Here is a 26112-nt window from a genome sequence, read left to right on the forward strand (position 1 = left end):
ATGTTTTTCTACCTACTTTAGAACCTCGGTAGTATTTAGGACTGGAAGTAGTATATTCTCAATTAGGAAAGATGAATTTTATTTCTTATGTTGTGGAGTGTTTCCTAAAATACTCTAAAATACTTATTCATATGGTATTCGTTAGCCATTTGACCATCAAAACATGTATATCCAGAGACCATTTGGAGTCTCCAGATTTGTTAAGAGCATTTGCCATTCCAGTCCCTCATTGTTGCTATTTATAAATGGAATGGTATGGTTATAAGTAGCAAAGGGGGCCTTTAGGTAGGCTCAATGACAGAATCATTCACATTCAGATTTGGGCTCATGGCCATTAATAACTCAACTGTGTACCACAGAAATATCACAAAGAGGTTCATATTATAGCTTTGGATGCTTACAAACAGTCCAAACACCACATGTGACATGAATGCTGTATATGTACATACAGAAGGACACTGGAATATCTATACATTAAAATAAATTAAAAAAATAAATTTTGTATTTTAACCTTCTAACCACCTAAACTATTTTGATTGAGGCTTACATAATGATCCTTTCTTGGATAGAAGACGACAACTCCAAAAGAGCCTGTTATCTGACTACATTGTCTGTCTACGTTTCTATGTATGATCTGTCTACCTATCATCATCATCATCATCATCATCATCATCATCATCTACGCACCTACCCACTTCTATGCCGGTGTTTATTTAGGAATCAGGTATAGGATTTTATTTTCTTAAGTAATTACAGTTTTCTTCAAATAGGCAGAAAACACACTTTCAAAATTACTGGCTTATGTATTCCTCTTAGGCTGAATGAGTGATTACTGAGTGAAATCACATGGGGTGTGATTAATATTTAAATACCTTCAGAGGAGCTTTCTTGGTGATGTATTTCATCTTGTCATCCTAAACTGTTTCAAGTGACACTCTGGATTTTAAACTAGAAATTCATGTTTTCAGAGCAATAGTGATTATGACTTACAAGCCTTAGGTGTGTAAATGCTGGCGACTCAAAAAAGTGTATCCAAAACCGGAGGGCTCCAATGGTGGACCTGTCAGAAATGCTCAAGAGTAGAACTTTTTTAAAAAACATTTTATTTATTCATTAATGAGAAACAGAAAGAGATAGAGACACAGGCAGAGGGAGAAGCAGGCTCCCTGCGGGGATCCTGGTGTGATCACACTCTGAGCCCAAGGCGGACGCTCATCTACTGAGCCACCCAGGCGTCCCAGGAATAGAAATTTCTTAGGGAAAGTAATGTATATCGTTGTTGTCCATTGAACTGGACAGTCTTACATGTGTTCAGATTGACCAAGGAGCTATATCTTTGGCTAAAACTCACAGAAATGATATTTTCCTCTTTCTCCACGGGGAGAAGGAGTGAGTGAAAACAGCACTGCAGGACTATAATTGCTTAATGAAATGGGGAAGAAAAGGGTGCTGTGACTCTAAACTCTTTGGAATGGGGAATATTTATTGTACTGTATTCATGAGTGAGGGCTGGGTTTCCTTCCCTTTTCTGCTCTAATATCATCAAATTCTATCTGTATCCATTGTACCTCTTTCTCCTCAGTCCCAGAAAAAAATGTTCTTTCCTCTGCTTGAAGCTAATGGCTATACCTGTTTCAAAAACATTTGCCTCCAATCTCTTTCAACATTGGAGTCTCCCTCCACAAGTCTCTGCTCCTATTTGTTTGCAGTCTCTTCCATTTTGCCAGCTCCTGCCTCAAAGCTTACAAGTTTATGCATACTCTAATCTTTTCCATCTTTATAAGATAAAGCTACAAACAAAATAAATGTTCTTAAGCCCTCTTTTCCCACCAGCTAATGTGTGTCTTTTCTTCTTTATAGCCAAACTCATATCAGAGCTTCCCAGATTTTCACATTTCATGGACCAATATTTTTTTCTTAATGTGAGAAATTGTCTAAATAGTCTAATAATCTAATATGTATAATAAAATACTATGTCTCCCCAACTTAACTTCTTAAACGAGAGGTTATACATCCTAAAAAGAAAAAGGACATATTTACGGTTATTCTGTTCTGACTACCTGTTTTCAGGTGTATTTAAGTCCTGGAGTGTAGAATTCTTTCATTAATCCCTTCATGTCTTTGTTTGTGATCTCATTGTTGTAACTCAGCGCCTGGAATCATATTTTAGGCATCACCACATTGGCTTTACATCAAAACAAGGAGTGTGATTTAATTCAGTGGATTGAGTTGCCAGTTGTAAATGGAAATTATCCCAAGATGCATATGCATTTTCCCTGAAAATAGATGACTGGCACTGAGTGTGTGTTTTTAGTGTCAAGCCAGGGGTAATGTATATGATTGGTGGTAAAATATAGACTGCTACAGGCTCGGGGCCAGAATCCTGTCTTGTATCCTGTGCCAGTCCCTTCGAGGAGCGGAGCTGACTAGAGCTGATTTGCTCTACTGTAATGCCTTATGTAAGATACCATACTGAGTGTCCTAAAAGGAGGGAAAAATGAACTGTTTTCTTGACTGAAACCTACAGAAACTTGCTTACTTTCTCTCCTTCCCTCCCTCCCCCTCATTCCCCTCTCTCTTTTCTCCTCCCTCTCTCCCTCCTTTCTCTCTTTCTTTCTTTCTTTCTTTTTCTTTCTTTCTTTCTTTCTTTCTTTCTTTCTTTCTTTCTTTCTTTCTTTCTTTCTTTCTTTCTTTCTTTTTCTTTCTCTCTTTCTTTTTCTTTCTCTTCTTTCTTTCTTTCTTTCTTTCTTTCTTTCTTTCTTTCTTTCTTTCTTCTTTTTCTTTCTTGTTATAAAAAGTATTAACATTTGATACCAATACAAATAACAAAGATGGTATAGTATAATTTGGTTAGTTTGCAGAGCAAAACCGAATACTTCCAAATTATAATAACTCAGATGAGATTTGTTTCTGCCACCTTCATTGTTGACATTATTCCCAATGAAGTTTTGCTTCAGATTTTATTTCTATTTTTTAAAATTTATTTATTCATGAGAGACAGAGACAGAGAGAGAGAGAGAGAGAGAGAGAGAGGCACAGAGACCTATACAGAGGGAGAAGCAGGCTCCACACAGGGAGCCCCATATGGGACTGTATCCCTGGACTCCAAGATCACTCCCTGAGCTGAAGGCAGTCGCTCGACCACTGAGCCTCCCAGGCGTCCCTTGCTTCAGATTTTAAATAACTTAAAGTTTCAGGTTATTTCAGTTCTCTGTGCTTCTATTTTGTCAAAATAATATTATCATAGTATCCTCTACTGAATGACTTAAGGGTTTTTATCCATAAGCATTAATTTATAAGTTAGGTTTTAACTAACATTTTCTAAACAGGACAGTAAACTCATTTTGAAAGATTCAAATATACTTTTAAAACAGTTTTTATGATTCTATACCACTAATCTTTATTCTCTCTTTGAAGTATATGCTATATGTGTAAAATACCGGTGTATATCTATACTTTTCTGTACCTATAAATGATTATGTGCTCTACATAATCTATATTACTCTCTGGTCCAACTTAATGTTATTGTTAGCAAAATGTATTAGAAAACACACAGTCTTTAAAAAAAAAAGAAAAAGAAAACACATAGTAAATTATGCAAGGGAAGAATACATTTATAATTTCATATATTCTTTTCCATACTTGGAAGCCTAGTGTTGAAGCATCCAACAGCAACTTGGAAAGAAAAATCAAACTGTGATAGTCAAATTTTAATTGATATGCAGGCACATACGCATATTGGAAGCCTGAATATGAGTCTTAGTAATCCAGAATGATTGCTTGAGTAATTTGATGGAATGCATTCACTTATTTAAAGAATTAAAGTACTAAGCTGAAGGGCACTTGGTTATTTAGTTTAAATAAAGATGGGAGACCGTAGAGAAAGCCTTCAGCAGTGACTAAGCATTACCTGTAGAGGGAGACATTTAGCTATTGATCTTTGACATTTAGGAACCATTGAAAAGACTGTCCTTAGATGCAAAATCAGTGTCTTCTACTCATTACTATTAACTATATGATTCATCTGAAGCACCTTATTCTGATCACATGCTCAAAAGCTGTTTATCATTTGGCTTTTTTTAAATTTTTTTTTAGTTTTATTTATCTATTCATGAGCGACACAGGGAGAGGCAGACACAGGCAGAGGGAGAAGCAGGCTCCATGCAGGGATCCCAATGTGGGACTCGATCCCCGGACCCCAGGATCACGCCCTGAGCTGAAGACAGACGGTCAACCGCTGAGTCACCCAGGCATACCTATCATTTGGCTTTTTAAGAAGTTTCACCCTCAGGCAGAAGACATATAGGTTATGCCAACTGTAGGGATCCAGAAAATGATAGTTCTTCTATCTTATGAACTGGGTTAATTTTTTCCTAATGAAATATTTATCAAGAGCTCGCTAATGGGATCAGCTTTATTTTGTACTCTGGGGATAAATCAGTGAACAAAAAAGGCAAGTTGCTTGTTCTCAAAAAGCTTATATTCTACAGACAAGATACATTAACACTGAGAAAAATTCTACTGTATATACTAGCAAAGAGACGAATGCTAGCATAATATTATATAATATCCATAATGTTATGTAATTACTTTTCAAAACATATGACTGACCCATCTTACTAATTCAGAAAATGTTATGCTTATTTGGGCAAGGAGAGACCACCCGGCCTTGGAAAGGGAAATAATGCTGTTTTCCTATAGGTCTTGAACATGTTCTGTCCTCCCCACACAAGGAGTGTCTGCCAAAAAGGCACGTGAAGAATTAAAAGCAGAATAATAGGGCTAAACAAATGAAAATTTGAAGAAAATTGAACTAGTGAAAGATATATGAAAATAAGCAATCATTAAGGCTTTCTTTTTCCACAGTTGTATATATAGTATTACTTTTTTTTTTTTTTTCCTGTTAAGGACATTTCAGGAAAATACAGGATTTCCAACGGATTTATGCTGAATGTTAATTTATTTGTTTGTTTGATATTCATTTTTGGAAAGACACCATAGGAATTGACCAAAATAAATTTCAGGGATGGAATAAGGTGAGAGGAGGGAAAAATGTTATCTTTTTAAGCCCTTAATGATATATAATCCACTTTTTAGAAGCCCCCTATTTAGTATGTGGCAAAGAAAAAATGTAATTTGTTTTTCTTTATTAGTATAGTAAAGTAAAGATCAGATGAATAATCTGCTGGTGGCATCAGTTTTTGATATTAGTTTTTAAATCAGAATAGAAACACTCCCCAAGCACAGAGTCAGGGGGAAGGTGAAGTTGCTCATCAAATTGACTTGTCAAGGAAGAAAAGAGGTTTTTTGTTTTTGTTTTTGTCTTTTTCCCCAAACCCATGCCACTTAAAAAATATTTTGACCTTATGTTTCTTAGCCATATGGGAATATACATGGTAAATTCATGGTTTAGTAGCTTCAAGGAATCTGTTCTAAAACCTCTCAAATTTCTGGAGAATAAATATTAACTGCATTTTATTTCTGTTGAAATTCATGTGATAACAATATATTATGTCAGACCATGATATTTATTAAATGAAAAATAAGAGAGAGAAGGATTTAATATACAACCTTAATGTGCATTTCTTCTGTATGCTAATATTGTACATCTTACCAGATTTTTCTTGGTCGTCTTAAAATATTTATCAGGATCTTTCAGACTTCCTCATAACATGAGATCATCTTCCATAGCCAACAGTTTTTATCGTTATGTCCTTGACTAATGTTCTTGGACATTATATTATACATAAAATATAACAATACTGTACTTACACAGTTCCTTTTTATGGTTTCCCCTTTTAAGTCAAGTTCAGAAGTCTTGCTGGCCACAGCCATCATCCCTACCTCAGTTCATGCCTTTTATCATTTCTGATCTGTTTTTTTTTTGCAACTGTCCTCTTGCTTTAGAGTTTTAATGCCCTTTGATTTGATTGATTTTCCACACTACGGCCAGTCATCTTTTTTAAATTCAAAATGTATTTCATTTCTCTACCCCAAATTCCATACTCATGTCTCATTCCCTTCAGGATGTAACTCAAATTATTTTGAAAGCCAAACAGAGCTTGCATTCTGGCAGGAGCCCTGTTTTCCTGGCCGCTCCTCCTCCTGTCTCTGTAGCTGCTCACACTTGCATTCTCTGGCTGCCCACACGCTGTGTTCTGACCTTGCAACACCCTTCGTGTTATGCTTCACCTTCTTAACTTCTCATCCTGAAAAGTGGGCTTTCTCCACAAAACCTTCCTAGATTTTAGTCTGCTTTCTCTCTCTTCCAACTCACCCTCTTCACTGATTTGTATTGGGGTTAAGGGCAGCTCCTTTTGCTTAAACAGCTCAGTTCTTACCACACTGCAGTAACATGTTCTAGAGCTGTGGTGTCCTCTGTTTTGTAATCCTCACGTACAAGAGCTCTCTATCTCCATTGATGAGTACACTGAGCACTCAGCAAATATAGTTTTAATGAATGACCAAATCCATGTTTAATTAAGAGAGGAAGTATGACTGGTGTAGTTGTGATAAGGCCAGGCAGCCCTGTCGCTTTTCAAGTCCTAGCTCCATTGCTTATCAGCTATTACTAATGGCAAGTTACTTAACCTGTCTGTGCTTTATTTTCCTGATTGAAAAATGAACACTACAAGAATAATGACCTTGGACCATGATTTTGAGAACTACATAAAACAGCAAAACGTTTTGTACAACATCGTTGCTCAGAGGAATGTTACCAATATTTTAATTGCAAAGGAGGGAAGCTTATTACAGTATACAGTATCCTTATTTTGTCTCTTCTAAAGCATGTTCACATTCTCATTGTTGAGTAGGAGTAAGAATAGGGTAAAACATATTTAGAAAGTGGTCATCTTGTAGTATCTAGTAAGTAGTCTATAGTAAAGGACATAATGAACTTGATACTCTTGCATTTTGAAGGATGCACTAATTCAAGTAGTGAAATGATTTGCCAGATTTTTTAAAAAGATTTTATTTATTTATTCATTAGAGGCCCAGAGAGAAAGAGAGAGAGAGAGGCCATAGACACAGGCAGAGGGAGAAGCAGGCTCCTTGCAGGAAGCCCCATGTGGGACTTGATCCCTGGACCCGGGATTACGCCCTGAGCCCAAGGTGGACACTCAACCACTGAGTCACCCAGGCGTCCCTAGACTTTTTAATCTTGTCTGTGCTTTGTAGTTCTACAACTGATAACTGTTTGTTGGCCAGAAATGTTTGTCTTTAGAAAACTAGGCATTTGGCATTAGGCAGGTCCAGGTGTGCGTCCCGTCTCCCATGCCTTCCCAGGTGTGTAAACGCTAATGGATTTCTTGACATTTTTAAAATTAACTTGGAAATTATTTTAATGAACCTAATATGTGGCATATAAAAAGCTGAAAAAGTGTTTTTAATGTATAGTTCTGAAAAGAAAAAGAACAGAAGGCATAGCAGCACCAAATCACTTTCAAAGCCTAGAAGGAAAATGGAAAAATGCATTACAGCCCAATCCTTGCACATCCATACTGTCCTTCATGGGCATGGCTATCGAGCGATTGCTTTATAAGGATCTAATTGCAATGTTGCAGTGATAAATATAATTGTACTTTTTTGGATTATTTAATATGTGTCTGTATTTATGTACTTAGTTTGAGGTATAATTTATGTAGAATGAAATACACAAATTTTATGTGAAACTAAATGAGTGTTGACAGATGTTTACAGCAATGTAGCCCAGACTCCTGTGAAGATACAATTTCCAGTATGACAAAAAGGCCTTTTGTGCCTTCTTTCCTGATTGTCCTTAGTGGATGATTTAAAATCTCTTAGTTTTCTGATATCACAACAGCAACCTATTTTAGGTGCTAGTAAACTATTATATAAGCCTTTTAAAAATGTGGAAATTATGCAGGTGGCAGAAGCAGGTGGTATTTCTGGCTTTGTTTAATATTGTTCAGTAACTTCTTATGACAGCATGGCGTTGAGAGATGGAAGATAGGGAAGGATCTGAGAGATCACATTCTTTGTTATATCCCCTGACTTAATGAAGATTTTTGAATACAGATAGAGATAACTGACTTATTATGTTCCTTATGACTTTTCCTTCTTGTTCCTGGCTTCATTTATTTCAGTACATAGATAAATGTGTGTGGCAGACTTTCTTAGCATTTAAAAATATCTGGAAAAAGATTATTAAAAATTATATAAACCAAGTCCTGAGATATTCTTGTGGTAAAGTGGGAAGTGAGTTTTGGTTGCTGATAGTCTTGGAAAAAAGGATACTGATGGAAAACAAATTTTCAACTGATAGATATTGGAAATTACCAGTGGACCATAAATCTTTTTAAAAAGACAAGAACATACAAAAGAGCCAATATTCAATTTCCTAGAAGAATGCTGTGTACTAAAAGCAGAATGCTGAATATAAGATTAAATTAAAATGTCTTCTTATAGTGAGTTAGAAATTGATATTTATGAAAAAGCGAGATCTTTCACAGATAAGGTCATTGCTTAAACAGGAACAGTTGAAGCTTGGACTCCTTTTGCCATAGTGATCACTCTCAGAGAGAAGATAATTAATGCCACTGACTGTGGGCCCCTAAAAATTACTTTGTCTGTCCTAATTTACATGATGAGGTAAAGAGGAGAATAATTTTCAGAATATCTCAGTAGGAAATGGTAAGTCCTTATTTCTATGGTGTTTAAGAAACAAAATACCTTCCCACTATGAACATTCATTTACATGGGGTCAGCTGACTTCTTGAGTGGCCATCACTAACCTACATCACTAACCTGAGTACTTAGTCACCTTTATTTTAGTGTGGTGATGATGATTATTATTAATAGACATGGTCATGACCTATGGCATCTTAGAATCTGCCAGAGAACCTGTGTAATATTTACATTCTTTGCTTGGCCTGCTCAGTGTTTTCAGGTGTAGCTTAGTTGCATTATAAACCATTTAGTGTCTATTGCTTATACCAGGGCCTTTTCACACATTTGTAGTACTACCTAAGTTCATTTTCTATAAAATAGGAAGCTTATTATTTGAAGACCTCAGGGCTCATCTCTCTCTCTCTCTCTCTCTCTCTCTCTCTGAGTGTATGTGTGTGTGTGTGTGTGTGTGTGTATGTATGTGTGTGTGTATTTCATAGAGGTCAAATTTGTTCTTTGTATATTCTCTTTCCAAATTTCAGGATTACTGAAGAATGAATTTGTAATGTTGAAACATCTTTAGTGTTAAAACACCAACTTGATTTATCCTAAAGAAATCTAACAAATCAGGTGAAAATGGTCATGGAGGCTCTCTCCTTATAGTTAATAATTTTTTAAAAAATGTGTTTGTCTACCTAATGTCATCAAATCAAATGAGCCTCTATGACGAAGCACCAAGAATCCCAACAACACATGAGTGGATATGTTTCAGAGCAGAGCTCATTGGGCCTGTGAGGAGAGTTTGGTTCCTCTGCTTTCACTTGCAGGGTTACATACTCAAATTGGCTTAAAAAAAGATGGGCATTGGGATCCCTGGGTGGCCCAGCAGTTTAGCGCCTGCCTTCGGCCCAGGGCGTGATCCTGGAGATCCGGGATCGAGTCCCCCGTCGGGCTCCCTGCATGGAGCCTGCTTCTCCCTCTGCCTGTGTCTCTGTCTCTCTCTCTGTCTCTTGCTCTGTGTGTTTATCATGAATAAATAAATAAAATCTTAAAAAAAAAAAAGATGGGTATAGTTTAATTCCAAATTAGTTCGTTAATGATATGTTATTGCCCTGCTCCAAATCCCCATTTAAAACATTTCCAAGAGGGGGCACCTCGGTGGCTCATGTCATGATCCTGGGGTGTCAGGATCGAGTCCCACATCAGGCTCCCTGCGTGGGGCCTGCTTCTCCCTCTGCCCATGTCTCTGCCTCTCTCTCTCTCTCTCTCTCTCTCTGTGTCTCTCATGAACAAATAAATAACATCTTAAAAAATTTTAAAATAAAAAATGTCCAAGAGGCTGTAAGAAGAGAAAACAAACTACCTTGGTCAGCAGTCCTAGGACGTCCGCTCGCTGTGTGCCGCACACTGTGGCTTCCCTTCTTCTGAACACTGGTGACTCTGGGGGATAAGCTGTGGGCTGAGGGGCCTGGAAGAGGACCTTCGGGGTGGGAGCCTTCTCTGTGGCTCTTCTGCTCTTGGGGGGGGTGTAGGGAGTGAAAACGAAGAGTGTGTTGATACATAAAGCCGACAGAATTGGCCAAAAGGGCACCAGAAATCTGTCTCATTTCCCACAGGTCTGTGTGTCTGTGTCACGAGCCAGAGATGGTCTGCCCTTTTCATAAAGATCAGAGCTGTCTGAATGTTCTCCAAAATAAGTTTAAAACACTTTTATAGAACAACCACCAATTGGAGGAGCGCGGACAGTTATTCCAGCTGTTTCGTCGGGGCCGTCGCTTTCCTCGGCGCTGCTGCCCCAGCCTGCCAGCCCGCGCGTGACCTAGGGGGCAGCCCACCTGCACCCACAGAGCAGCTTCTGAAACAAAATCTTCTTATGCAGGGTTTAAAAAAAGGTCTGTAATGTTTCTCAGATGTTTTGGTGTAAATAATATTGGATTGGTTCATTAAAAATGATGTATATTTACAGAACCATTTTTTGTTTATAGACCGGAAAATACATTCACATTCTACTATAATGTGAGCAACAGAGTTACGCAAATATCTTTTTAATGTGATAAGATATTTATACATTAAATGTATAAATTAATAGCTCTATTTATGCACGAGATGTGGAAGTGTATATATACCTGTAATACATACTCTAAGATTGACTGAGCGGCCTGTAGGGCATTTGCTTATTTTGCTTATCAGTGGTTTCTAGTTTTTTCCTTGGAATGAGCATGAGGCACTTACAAAATAACAGTTTTTGGTGCTTATTTTTTTTGAACCTAGTGATTCATCATAATTCCCAGACACAGAGGCCTAGTGCTCTGAAGGGCCGCCGTTACTGGGATAGCCTGAAATGAGTTTATCCTGAAGGCAGTGGCTCCGATCGCACAGCAGGGTATTGCCCTGCAGTCAGGCCAGGTGGCCGAGATGTACGCCCTGTAGAGCCCGTGCATAGCGCTCAGTAACGTACTTACAGCCGCCAAAGAGAATATGTTTCAATGTGACTCGATAGATTATGCTCTGCTGCAGAGTGATGTTATGAGGACTTTTTTTTTTTTTAAGATTTTACTTATTTATTAATGAGAGACGCACACAGAGAGAGAGGCAGAGACACAGGCAGAGGGAGAAGCAAGCTCCATGCAGGGAGCCCGACGTGGGACTTGATCCCGGGGCCCCAGGATCAAGCCCTGAGCTAAAGGCAGATGCTTAACCGCCGAGCCACCCAGGCATCCCAGGACTTTTTTTTTTATTATCAGGCTTTTTATAGGAAACCATGAATGTGTATTTTCTTCTCTTCTCTTCTCTTTTCTTTTTCTTTTTTTCTTGTATTTCATTTTCTAATGTTGCCAGTTTCTAATAAGTGAAAATGGAGATTTGACCACCTTTTCTTCAAAGTGAATTTTGCAAAACTAACAAAAGTGTTTTTTAAATGGTGTGTGTTTAGCTGAATAAGGAATATGCAACAAGTCAAATTACCGAATATTTGAGAATGCTTGTCTTTTAGCAGATTTGGGGTGCCGCTGTTATTTATTTAACAAGCATCTTCACCAAGTTTTATCATGTAGCGTGTTTAGTTATGCCATTATTTGCGTTTTCTTCCACCTTGGAAAATACCAAACCAAAGAGTTCTTTTCTCCTTGGAAGCCATTAAAGGTGAATTTCAATTGCATAGTGGAGACTAACATGAATAGAGGATTATTCAAAGGTTTATTCAAGATGAAAACAATTCTGCATCACTGCAGGGCTGAGCAAGTCCAGGGAGATTCAGAGAATTTTGTCTCATCTGTGAGAACCTTGATTTGGGTAAGACTGTAATCAATGATACTATGAAACCTTCATGTTCCATGGCAAGCATAAGGCTTGCCATGGAATTGCTGTGCACCTGACACATTTTATTTCTTGCTTGGAGTCAAGTGCTGTTTGCTACATTTGAGTGGACATGCTGAAGGATGCTTTATGCTTTGTTAGAAAATCAGCTCTGAGCCTTGCGACATTTTCAATTTTATTACACTTTTCCCAAGTGTGAGAGGCAATAATGATCAAAGATTTTTTTCCCATGTATAATTCATCTGATTTTGATGGAAAGCATATTGCAATTGTCTACAGAAGTAGAATATGGTTAAAATTAGACAATTAAAATAATCCTGGTAATTGTGTTTATGTATATGAAAGTTGCAAAGCTGGGACTGTTAAGGAAAGATTTTGGAAATAGATTTTCCAAAGACTTTAGTGTTTTGATCTTTCAGCTGCTCTTTAATGCAGACCTTGAGGGTGTACTTTATCAAGCCATCCATTTGTGTGTCATACTGAAGGTGAAATTTCTGGATTACTTGTGGTCTGCATTTATGACCCAGGCAGCCACGCCCTTCACAAGTTTTTTTTTTTTTAAGATTTATTTATTTACTTGGGGGGAGGGCAGAAGGAGAGACTCTCCAAGCAGACTCCCTACTGAGCATGGAGTCCAACGTGGGGCTCCATCCCATACCCAGGAGATCATGACCTGACCCAAAACCAAGAGTAGGATGCTCAACGACTGAGCAACCCCCGTGCCCCTCCCTTCTTCACAACTTGTAAGGTACTTCTGAATTCCTGCTTTGCCTCCTTTAGTTTAGCACTTATTCTAATGTAAGAAACACATGATCTATCTCCAGATACAAATCATGCTTGTGCATTCATATATTCTGTTGCCCAGCATTGCACTTTGATTACCTGTATTTATTTCTGAGATCTCTTTATGTTACTCTGGCACTTCAATTTAGCTGTTTATGTCTGCCCTCCAGATTCTCCAACAGATTTTAAATAAATTTTTACAGTACATTTAGTTATTCTTGTTTTTTAAAGACTTTATCTATTCACGAGAGACACAGAGTCAGAGACATAGAGGGAGAAGCAGGCTCCCTGTGAGGAGCCTGATGCGGGACTCGATCCCAGGACCCCGGGGATCACGACCTGAGCCGAAGGCAGACTCAACCGCCGAGCCACCCAGGTGCCCCAAGATACATTTTAAATAAGCTAATCTATAAATGAACCTTGAAGAGAGACACTCAGAGTTCTTATATAAAGGAATAGGTGTAACTTACCAATAATCAGACTACAGTTTTACACACACACACACAAACACACATGTATTTTAAAACTAAGTATACTACAGGAACATTCAGTTAATGGGATGACTGATGATATGCCCGCTTTTGCTACCTATTTGCACATGTGACATTGTGTAAAAGTAAATTGCTCATGTATGGCCTGGGGAAACATATGAAAGCTACTTACAAAGTCCTTAAGAAGATCAAATAAGATAACAGATGTGGTGATACTTTTAAAAATTTGAGTATACTACGCATGGAGGAAATTTGTAAGAGAGGACACTACATCAGGAATTTCTAAGTAATGAAGAACTTTATTCTTACTGACAAAAATTTTCCTTCATGTGACCTTGTTTTCCTGTGGCTGTTAGCTTCCTTTACTCATGATCATTCCATGTTTTATGTCTTGCTTTGTTTCTTGTTTAATTTCATTTTTCTTTTATATCAACTGATGTGAAGACATTTGGCCATGCTATTATTTTACTTGCAAATGGCCTTTACGCACATCTGTTAGAAGTTCTTACTTGATTCGGTTAAACATAGGTTAGGGCTGTTGGTCCACTGTAGAAAACTAAAACTAAACCAGTCTGCACATAAGAAAATGTCTGTGAAGACCATTTGAAAATGCAATTATGGTTAATAGTTATTTTAGATTCCTTTGTTTCTCAAACTCTCACTTTCTCCCTTTTGTCTTACGGGATTACGGAAACCTCTTTGATAAATAAAAGGATTTGTGTGTAAGGTTTGGATACTTCATCCCTTAGTGTCGTGATGGATTTGAATTTAAAGCTGATTAAAATCCTAATAAATGAATATACATATGAAGTATTTATCCATTGAGATAAAAATGGCATTTTTAATAACAAGAATGAACTTTGTTTCTGTGAGATATTTTCCTTGAGAAGCTCAGTGCCTTTGAAAAATAATAAAACCCCCAAATTATCTCATTAATGTGCATATTAATTAATGAATGAAAACTCTCTCATTTTAAGATACAAATCAAGGTGAAATATGAAAGGCTTTATACCTCTAAATTAGTCTGTTGAAAAAACACTGAGCTCAGCCCAGAGAATTCTTAAAAGTCTTTGGTCTTTATTCCCTTTATGAAGCCAATATGGGATTTCTGGTCACCTTTGAAAATGGAAATTTTGACATTTAAATGCAGGAACTACAAACCGTACTTTTAAAAATTCAAAAGCTAGAGCTAAATGTAAATAATTCTGTGATTTCGCTTTGGAGGTTATAGAGAATATAAAGGCTCAGGGCCTGGGACCTGGAGTCTAGCTTGTAGTATCATGAGCACGTAGGATATTTGCTGCGGCTGCAGCCATGCACTGTTGCGTGAGGGGGTATGAGCCCGATGGCCCAGGGCCTCTGCCTTCTGACCCCTGAAGTGGGCCTGGCACCTTGCTCACAGGCCTGTTGTGGGGATTAAAAGAGATACTGTGTGTAAAATACCATATTGCTTGGCAAATAACATTTATTCATCAACGGCTGTTTTAATCATGAATTGATAATAATAATTATTGGCAATAACAAGTAAATATTTGGGTACCTAATCTGTTCCAAATGGAAATTTTGTTTCCTTATTGAAGCAAAAGATAGGAACCAATTATATATCCAATATGTATATTTGAAAACATCTGAAAAATATTTACAAGGCATGAAATCTACTGTGGAATTGAATTTCAAATGATTTTTAACTAAAATCAGCCAGTATTCTTTCTTCTCTTCTTTGGAAAGGCATATCATAAGTAAGATTTTTTTCTTTAGCAGTGGTTGTGAAGGTGGGCTGGTGGAGGAAATGAGAGAACCAGTTCAGTTTCATATGCCACGTGTAAAGGCTTGGTTTTATTGTAAAATGTAAGACCAGAGCAGTACAGTAAAATGTTTTGGTACGGAATTTATATAGATATTGGAAGCACAGATATCTATATAACATATACCAAAATGTTTTAGTATCATAACTATCCAGAGTTAAATATACAACTTCTAAATAATTTAAAGTTTTCCTTGAAAACTCGATTTGTGGTTTTAAAACAAGATTGACTTTTATAGTACAAGGAACTTGTTTCTTAACTCTGGCACTACATGATTCTAAGGCACACTCTTATTTTTAATAAAATGCGAACAAAATACATTTTCATTGTTTTGGCCAAATATTTTTTCTCTCTGCAATGAATTTAGTATGAGCCTGACTCAACATTGATTTGGGATGTGTGGCTGTGTATAATACAAAACAAACAAATCAAGAAAAAAAATCAACACAATGAGTCCATTTGGAGAAGGAAATTTTTCTATTTCATATAATGAAAATCACTTTTGTGTTGTGCAGTGTTGTTTTATTGAATAGGATCTTTTGCATTTGACGGAGGCATGTTCTTTCAGCAATTACCACTATACATGACTTATTTCCAGCTAGTATATGAGCATAAGGAAGTGGAATTTTTTTAAAAAGATGCAACACCAAAAATCTTACTAGGAGGAGTATAAGTTAGGTAAAGCCCACAAATAAAAATCTTCATCTAAGAGACAAAGAAGTTATTGTAGTGAAGTTGAATATGAAACAAATGACATGTGTAGTATAACATTATGAGGATTGCTTGGAGTACCATGAGCACTTTTATCTGTTTCTTTATTTTACATCCTAGAATACTGTCTGCTGAAAATAATGTCTCAGATAGGTTAGATAATTGATTAAAGTATTTTTCATTATTAATTCTTTTGGTCTAGTGTGTCATAGACTACTCTATGCTGTTAATCCATTATTTCTCATTCATGGCAATAAAATTCCTTTACTGTGACTTTAAGAGTATTCAGAATCACATAATGTCACTTCATCCCTAATCTGGGTCATGCACTACACTAGACATCTTCACTTTTTTTTGCCCTTTATTGAAGCCTCATAGCAACCTTTTGATGACAGATTTTATCTTCTTTATGAGGATAAAGGAATTTTGGAGAATTATTTTAGAAATGCACATTCTTTTAATGATTAGAAGCAGTTAAAGAGGTGTCACCATAATTCTGTTCCTACAGCCCAGGAAATTCTATTTGTTCCTCTACCAGGACTTTCAATACAACAATACGGTGGCTAATGAGGCAGTTTTGCTCCTGGAGGAGTTGAAGATAGTTGCATCTATATATACTATTTAAATTCATACTTTTGATATAGTAGTATTTGCACTAAACCTAGAAATGAATTGCACATATATATGTTTGGGCCCCACATTAACCCTTCTCAACCTTGTCTCCCCATCTCTTCCCTTCCTTTCATCATTAGCACAAGCATGCTCGCACACATATGTTCATTCTCTTTCTCCCTCTTTCCTTCATCATTATAGAATGATTAAGAGATTAAAATGTGAAAGGTGAGATGGTATAAGAAGATCTCCTGGGACTTTGTCCTGAATCCCCAAATTGATCCCACAGAGGAAGGATTCCCAAGATGTTTGAAATTTCACTGTGGGGTACCAGCTTTTCTTCAGCTGCCTGACCCTGAGGAGGTCTGAACAGCGGTTCCCTGGAACCCCAGAAGTCCGTGAATTCCTGCAAAATTAGTCCTGAAAAAAAATGTAGTCCCAATTAACAGAATTCTCTCTGCAGCTTCTACGTGGTGGAGAGAGCAACATATAGAAAAAAAAAATTTAGGTCAAATGTTGAAATACAAACACATAGTTTTATCTTTAATAAGCAATAATATATTAATCTAAACCATTAATAAAGCTTATAAAGGTATCTGATTCATAATCAAGTTAATAAGTACTGAGAACATTTGAAATGTCCTTTTCAATAGATATATGAGTTACATCAGTCCTACTATATACAATTGGTAGAATTATTATACTGAGAGTCTGAGACCGAATTATAGATGTTTTAAGGACTGATTTGAATCCTTAGATTTGTGTACTATTTTTTGGTTTTTGTTTTAGAGAGGGGGAGAGAGATTAGGAGGGAGGGGCAGAAGAAGAGGGAGGCAGAGAGTCTAAAGCAGACTTCATGCTTGATGGAGGAGTTGATCTTATGCCCCTAAGGTCATGACCTGAGCTGAAATCCAAAGTCAGATGGTTGACTGACTGAGCCACCCCGGTGCCCCAAGTTTGCATACTCTTAATTCAGCTCTAATCTTGAAATATTTCAATAACTACACCTTAAAATACCTCTTAAAATTACTTTTAATTGAAGTGTAGTTGACATACCATGTTATGTTAGTTTCAGGTATACAGCATTGTGATTCAATGGTTATATACATTATGAAACGCTCACCATGGTCAGTGTAGTCCCCATCTGTTGCCATAAACATTATTACAATATTACGGTACTTTTCATCCCCATGATTATTTTTAGCTGCTACTGGTATCATTACTAATGAGAAACTTGGAATAAACAAGGAAGGCATCACTATAGCAGTGGGGTTTTTTGAGGAGAGAATTGGGTCTACTGAATATATCAAATTATTGGTCCATTGAATCATGATTGAGTAGAGCTAAAATTTTATTTCCCTTATGTCTTCACATGGGCTTGATCCTTTTTTAGAACATATTCTGAATTTGTCATATTAGGCCCATATATGGCTTTATTTGACTATTAGTTTCTTTTAGGGGCAGGAAGAACTAGCTTTCTACAAGCAGCATCCTCTTTAATGTCTTTTGTTTTCCTGACACAGTAATATTTCTAAATTCATATTCTGTTTCTCTTAAACAAATTAAAAGGGAAAAATTTATGGATATAACTAAAATACTGCTGTAAAAATTAAAATAGCCATTACTTAGAGCCTCTCTTGCATTGCTCTTTCCTTTCTATCAGTTAAATATATTGGCTCCCAACATGTTATTATTTTTTTTTTAAGATTTTATTTATTCATGAGAAACAGAGAGAGGCAGAGACACAGGCAGAAGGAGAAGCAGGCTCCCTGCAGGGAGCCCGATGTGGGACTTGATTCCGGGTCCCCAGGACCACACCCTGAGCTGAAGGCAGGCGCTAAACTGCTGAGCCACCCGGGCTGCCCTGCTCCCAACATGTTATAAGGAACTTCCTAAGAATATATTATTTAGTAACATTTTACTTCTTTCAAAATGTCCATATTCTATTACATCATTCATCTACTCAGTGATTTTTTTTTTTCATTCAACAAAGATTTTTTTGGCACATCTATCATGTGTCAGATATTATAATGAGTTTTGAGAATAAGATGAATGAATTCAATTACCATGTTTGTCTTCAAGCAACATCTAGTCTATCAACAGACAGATCCATCAGAGCCAACTACATGCTTGGTATTATTTAATGTTTTGGTTTAATAAGTGTTTAATGAAAGTCTGTTATATAGCAGTCATCATGAAGATACAAGTGTCTAAGTCAAGATTTCTCCTGTGAAAGAACCCATAGACTCTTTTGGCAAACAGAGATGTATCAATATTGGCTATGGCCAGAATTGTGTTGATGGTCCTGGAAGTGCAGATGGAGTGATTACCTGTCTTGGGCTGGGAGTAGGAATAGTACTACTACTGCCTGCCCTAGGGGATGATGAAATTAAAACATGTTTGGAAACAAAAAGAAAATAATTTGGTTGAAATAGAGAAACTCCACAGAAGAAATTATTTTTTCTTCTGTCTTTTTGGTGGTAACACAGAATACCATGTTAAAGAATTTGGATTTTTCTTGAAAATGACAGGCAGCAACAGAGGGAATTTAGTGGATCATGCTGGTTTTTAAAAATACAGACCCTGGGAGTATAAACTGACTAAGGCCGGTGGTGAGACAACTTCTCATTAACAAGCACTTTCACTGTTAAGGACCTACGGCCAATGGCTCTTTATTGACAACTGGCAGTCGTTTGTTCCATAAGATTCTTTAAGTACCTATAATTTCCTGAGATCTCAGAATGTAAGGAGACCATAACATGGGCATTTTCTAGGAGACAAGTGTAAAAATGATTTATAGTCACTCTACCTGAAGTTGTTAGAGATGATCTTTACATATGCTGGACCGACTGAAGACACTTCCTAAATTTGTTTTCAGTATGTGTATTTTCAATTTCATTACACTGGTTTCACTGGTTTATATTTAATGGATATCTCAAAATTACATGTCATATCCTTAGTGAGCAACGGATTATAGAAGAGAGGCTATAGAAAAAAATGAAATATGTATTAAAGTGTAGTGGGCCTATGAGCCTTGGACCTTTGGAGGTGCCCAGTGTGTGCCATAGACTAGCTGTAGACAGAGTAGACGACACACTCCTACATGTGCCACTGTGTTTCAAATGAGTGTTATTTTCTGATAAATAGAAAAGAAAATCATTTCAAAGAATTATTGATTTTATAGAAGGTTTTATTGTTATTTATTCTCCCAATCCACATTATTAAGAGCTCTACAATGGGACAGTCTCCAAAATATTCAGATGGTCAAATATGTTTGCAAAGATTATGAAAATCACTCCAGAGGAGGCACTAATGTCTTCATACCCAGCTGCTAGTTACGTGTTCCTAGACTCCTCTGGTCTTAGGGAGGGCCTGGCCTGGAGTACATGTTAATGCGAAGACATCAGACTCAGGCTCTTTTAAGTCCATTTTCAAGGCATTTTCAAGTCATTGAGGCTTTCTCTTCAGACCTGATTTTATTCGGACTCTCCCTCATATGACTAATAAATAACTCCAGTACGCATTTGGGAATGACTACTGGTGTGATGTAATTTTGCTGCTTTCCTTTAGGTTGGACTTAAGTAAATTGAAGTGTCAAAAATGGGAACTTATTTGGAAGGTTAGTAGAAGTCCACTTGCTAATGGTGAACATGAGAAAATGTAGGTTCTGACAAATGTTAGAGAGTGATTGGGACCTGGACTAGAATACAGACAACCTGAATCCTATTCTCTTCTTCAGCGTGAATTTGTTGTGTGATTTACTGCATGTGAAAAATCAGAACATCTGCCTTTCGGTTCTGTCAACCACAAAAGGAAGATAGTACTTATCTATCTAAATGCGGGTTGGTTGATAGGATGCAGTCAGACTACATAGGAGATAGTGTTTGAAAAGGCATTACTATTTAACTATAAATACCAGTAACAGTAGTAATAAGTGATGTTTCCTTCATTCTAAGGTGCTTCATATTTCCTATTTTGTAGTTGACATCTTTCCTTTCTAGGTAAGCTGCTGATTTCACCAGTTGCTTTGCATTCAGAAAATAATCCCATTTGGTGATTGAAATGTTAATGTGAGATTAATGATTGGTTGTGACTCAACTGTAAAATCAAAAGTACTTACATGAGTAAGGTTTGAGACAACCTGTTTATACTTGATAATTCTAGTAGAAAAAAAAGATGGGGGGAGAAAAACAACCAAGAAACAGGACAGAAATATGCATCTGTGTGTTTGTGTGTGTAGGACTGATGTTTTTCCAGTAACACAATTCTGTTATCATGTGCTCAGTAAAAATTCACTTAGATAGTTTTAGAAATGTTAGTTATGAGATTTTCTCTTTAGTTCCTGATCTTACCCCATATTAAAAAAAGAGAGAGAGGAGAGGATTATTAGCATGTGAAGAGACTTAAACAATTGTTTTTAGAGTTTAGAACATATTTCTTTTTTCTGTTTCTGAGTTTTTGCATAAATTACATAAGCTCTGGATAAATGAGAAAACAGCTATTAGAAAAAGTCACTTTAAAATATATTGATTGTGGGCAGCCCGGGTGGCACAGCGGTTTAGCGCTGCCTGCAGCCCAGGGCGTGGTCCTGGAGACCCTGGATCGAGTCCCACGTCAGGCTCTCTGTATGATGCCTGCTTCTCCCTCTGCCTATGTCTCTGCCTCTCTCTCTCTCTGTCTCTATGAATAAATAAAATCTTTAAAAAAATATTGATTGTAAGCAAAGTGTCATAGAATTAGTGCAATAATTTTTATTTTTACAGCTGCTAGTGATGTAGGTGGACCATTAAAATAAAGGACATTTTTATTTATAAGTACTAAAATACCTAGGCAGAAATGTAAGTGGATCCAACATTTGTGGAGGAAACAGATTTCCTCTAGCAAGTTGTTGCTAACTGATTAATTTATTTCTTCACTCTTCACTCTTCAATACAAAATTTAAAATTTAGAATAAAAATCACCTTCAGTAGATGATAAATTAGTTTTATGGCATGCATGAAACCGCTATAAGTGAGGAAGCATTAGTAAAAACCAAAGCAGTCAGGGGCACCTGGGTGACTCAGTCCCTTAAGCGTTTGACTTTGGCTCTGGCTGTGATCTTAGGGTCCTGGGATCCAGCCAGAGTCCGCAGTCACTGGGGAGTTGGCTTGTCCCTCTGCCCTTCCCCCGACTTGTACTCACACTGTCTCTTTCTCTCAAATAAATAATCTTTTTTTAAAAAAAAAAAAACCCAACATATCAGTTACATAGAACTTAAAAACGCTAAGGTTTTTCTCTCATTTGTGTCATATCTAGTTAGATGCTTTTAGAAAAGCCCAATATGAGAAACTACTAAAAAGCAAGGGACAAAACTTCTAATACCATTGTTTGAATTCTTCATTCTAACTTAAATCAATGAAGAAAATGCTTGCCCAAGTCAGCTTTTTCTGATATACAATTGGTTAGTGTAGAGGTTAAATTAAATTATGAATGTCACATTTAATTTAAAACTAAAGAGAGAAATAGCATCACAGAGAATGTGCACTTTTGTGAATGTCAAGTGCAACTTGTTGAAGGTCTTTTGAAAAACAAGTAGGAACGACTGTGTATTAGTTATGCATGCCTAGAGTACCTACCAGTTTGGAATACAGATGCCAAGTACGCTATTGATCACCGCTGTTTTTTATTCAAGTTGGCTCATGGAATCACATTGTTTCTGTTTTCCTTTTGAAGAGAATGAGCCTTTGCTACAGAATGGATCCAAAGCCTCTTAAAATCTGTTGAAAATAATGTTCTTGCCTTAGGAGCTTGGTTTTCACTTTCCATAATTCGAGATTTATCTGGTAACTTGCTCGGAGTTTCTAGAGAGGCCTTTCCTCTCCTCTGTGTTGTTCTTTAATACTCGTTCTCCTTAACAAAGAAGTATCTTTAGTTAGCATGGTGCTGCAGGACTGAGAATGTTGCCAAATGTTGTTAGCTTGCTTCTTTCTGTTCCCTTCTAAGCCTTTCACTTACCTAAGTGGGAAGGCTAATAGTGTTATTTCATGTAAGGCACTTACTCAGCTCTGCTCACACAGGCACTCATCAGTAGGATAGGTGGTGGGTATATTTCCATTAGGTAGATGAGAAGTGTGATGCATGGAAATGTCAATTCTTTAGTACAGAGACATCACTGGGCCTCATATACAGTGACATTATAGGAATCACCCACAATGAGCCAATCTGTGGCCCATTGACTTGTTATGACATTGTTGCTCCAGACTCCAATATCCAGCCACCAGGGTGGTTTGGCATTGCTACTTGATATTTTAGGCAAAATCTAGAAGAATGAAATGTTATGAATTTAAATGTTTTGAAACCATGAGCATTAATATAAAAGATACAGTTAGAACTGTCATCAGTAGGTCTGTCAGTATTCTTAAGTTGACTAATTTTTAGTTATTCCAGCTGTTATTGTTATTATCATCATCACCATCCTCATCGTCATCCTTGTCAACACTGCACTTCTCTGGTATCACAAAACTTAAGTTGTGATAATAGAATGAGTTACTGGCAATTACAGGATCATTCGATATGGTGAATTCACACTGTTGTCAGTCGGTATGCCAGAAAACATTTTCTCAGGCACTAAATAAAGGATTAAAAGATAATTACTTTAGTTCTATTATATATTAGCAGTAGTTCAGGATGTTTCTTTAAGGAGATAAGGATTAGTATAGTATTTTTATCCACAGAGGGAAGAGTTGATTTTGCCGATTGCACCATAGAGAATATTTGAGCAAAATGTTTAGTTACTTTATATAGTTTACCATTCTACCTGTTTTGTGAGTAATTTTATTTACTTATTAAATATTTTATTTATTTGAGAGAAAGAGCGTGAGCCAGCACAAGCAGGGGTAGGGCAGAGGGACAAGCAGACTCCCCGCTGGGCAGGGGCTCCATCCCAGGACCCTGGGGTCGTGACCTGAGCTGAAGGCAGACGCTTAACCGACTGAGACACCCAGGAGCCCCTTGTGACTAATTTTAATGAAAAGATGAACGGAATTAAAGCATACCATCATTGGTACTTTAATCTTTTAGTTTGCTTCTTTAGACTGGTGACCATGTTTTGGTAATTTTTATTTTCATTTCACTTCTGGTCACTGAGTTAGGTATTGGGTAGAGATTCTTTGTCAAATGATAAGTTATGGCACTTGAGAAATTACACCTTTATGAGTTATTCTCATAAACCGTCATATTTAATACTAATTCTGCTTAAAGTGAAGGTCTATTACGGGAGTCCAAGAAAGGCACTTAACTCTGGGAAATGAGCAAGGGGTAGTGGAAAGGGCGGTGGGTGGGTGGGGGGATGGGGTGACTGGATGACGGGCACTGAGGGGGGCGCTTGACGAGATGAGCACTGGGTGTTATACTATATGTTGGCAAATCGAACTCCAGTAAAAAAACATACAAAAAAAAAAAAAAGAAAGTCCAAGAGATGTGCTTGATTTGGAAAGAGAAATAAGAAAAAGTTTTTCTCTTCAAATGCATCGCATATATGGGACAAATCAAAGTAATTTATATTCATTTCACTTTCAAACATTGTATTTTTATGTTAATAAATGTTTTCTTATGTTAACTACTTTGTTTTCTTGAATTGATTGGTTGCATTTTCAGTTTTCTCTACTAGTTGGGTTATCTAAAAAATTCAAAGATAGTTATGGCCCCCTTGTGGTCAAATAATGTAAAAACTCCCAAGATTGAAGAATACTTCATTATCTTTTTCTAAAATGATATTGTTGAAAATTCTAAGGCTATGATTTCAAAAATCACAAAATAGTCTAATATATAATAAGGAAATTAGTTGGTTGAATAGATATTTAATGTATGGTCAAATATCTAGTTTTTAAAATTAGTTAAATGATCAGGTTTATGTAAATAAAACATTTGAAATCACTACATTCCCTACTCCAACTTCTGTGACATTTTAGTGTAGATGTGTTAATAAGCAGTTTAAAAAAGTATGTTTCCTATGATACTGAGTTTGTTAACTCAATGTCACTTAATACGACATTGAGTTAGATATTAAGATAGTAGAGGACATGAAGCAGCATATATTATGTGTATGCTTTTGGTAATTAAATTCTAACATTTTAATTAAAATAATTATCTAGTTTCTCACAAAATTCTGTTTTACTCTCGATTAGGAAAAGAATCTTGAGCTGTTTCATAGAAAATAAACATAAAAGTAGATTTTTGACCTTTTTTTTTCTTCTATGTTCAGTGTATATTTTATGTACTACTTAGGGATTAAAACATGTGATGGCAGGAAGTATATATCTTTATGCATATTTCAATTAGTTTATTATTATAATTAATTTATTAATTTCAGTTAATTTATTATAAGCAATTTGTGATAAATTATTTTTACTGAAAAAAATACTGATGTGGAGAGTTTATGTCCTACTTTTTGGAAACAACTTTATATACGTAGAAAAAATAATGCAGATTTGGGCCAATTGCTCTTTAAAATAGCATGTGAAAGTTATATAAGATTGTTTTATGTATAAACCTTTCTACTTAAAATATGAAAACAGATGGTAGTGAACTAAGCAGAAATAAATCGTGTTATGCAAATATAACTACTATCTCTGAGTTGTTTTAGTGAAACAATCTTTTTGGTTTTGATGTGGTTGTAAGAGTGGAGAGGAAATAAGGGTCTCACAATGGATGTATAGTGTGTGCCAGTGATAACATTCACAGTCTGTCTCGATGAGTGCCAGTTTGATATTACTATTTTCATCAGGTTCACTTTCCTTGATCGCATGGGATAATCTTGTCTCTTCAGTGAAGAAATGGAAAAGCTACCAGAAATGAAATGAATACTTCAGTAAAGGTCACAACAAATTTATCAGAGCTTTGCTAGATTAAAAAACATCTGTGAAGGCCAAACTCATCTCTGGTGTTAGAGCACAAGGGATGTTAGTGGATGCTAGTAATTTCTGTTTTTTGATTTATATGCATCATATGAAAACTTCTACCTTGTTAGAATCATGATTCATACAATTTTTGTATGTATGCTATTTTCAACAGTAGGAAACTAGGAAACTAGGAAAAAAGTTGCAAACACCTGTATAAAATTATAGAATCGGTCATATTATGAAAATATTGATATGTTGAAGTTAAAATGTTCTTTGAAACATAGTTCTATATAGTATTCACTCTAAGAGGCTTTAGGAAAAAAAAATAAGAGGCTTTAGGATTATTTCACCTAAAATAAGTTTTTTACAAAGTGTGTTTTTCCCCTTTAATTAGCTAAAAGCCAGGAAAGAAAACGTTGTCTTCATATGATCACTTAAATGCCTCTATGTCATAAGAAATTAGCTAACTGGTTTTACATGTTTCAACACTTCTGCTTAAAAGCAGTCCTGAAGCATCTTTGTAATTAGTTTATTAATTTTTTTCTTGCTTATTTAGGCTGTTATAGTAGAAATAACATGAGCTATTCTTTACCCCAAATTTTGTAAAAATAGAAGCAGTTACTATATAATTGTCAGCCTTAAATTAGATGACATATGAGAAAAGTCTGTAGCGTAAGGTGTGGCACATGATGTATTTTCAGTAACAGTCAGGTTTTTTTGTTTTTTTATGTTTTGTTTTTTCTTTTTCCTCTGTGGAGATCTTATTTCAGTCTGCTGTTGGAAATGGGTGGATTTTCTGGCTTGTTGGCAATACAAAGAAATGAACATTTGTTACTTTGAAATATGCATCATTTATAAAAGAATTAGCCAGATGAAAAATCTGTG

The 26112-nt window shown here is 36.3% G+C and overlaps 1 protein-coding gene across 8 annotated transcripts in view; it reads left to right on the forward strand.

Moving 5' to 3' along the window:
* Nucleotides 1-26112, forward strand: part of CACNA2D1 (calcium voltage-gated channel auxiliary subunit alpha2delta 1) — a 475096-nt gene that overhangs the window by 159576 nt on the left and 289408 nt on the right. The gene's annotated exons all lie outside the window — the stretch shown is intronic.

Source organism: Canis aureus, chromosome 21 (genome assembly GCF_053574225.1).
Source record: "Canis aureus isolate CA01 chromosome 21, VMU_Caureus_v.1.0, whole genome shotgun sequence".
NCBI lineage: Eukaryota > Metazoa > Chordata > Mammalia > Carnivora > Canidae > Canis > Canis aureus.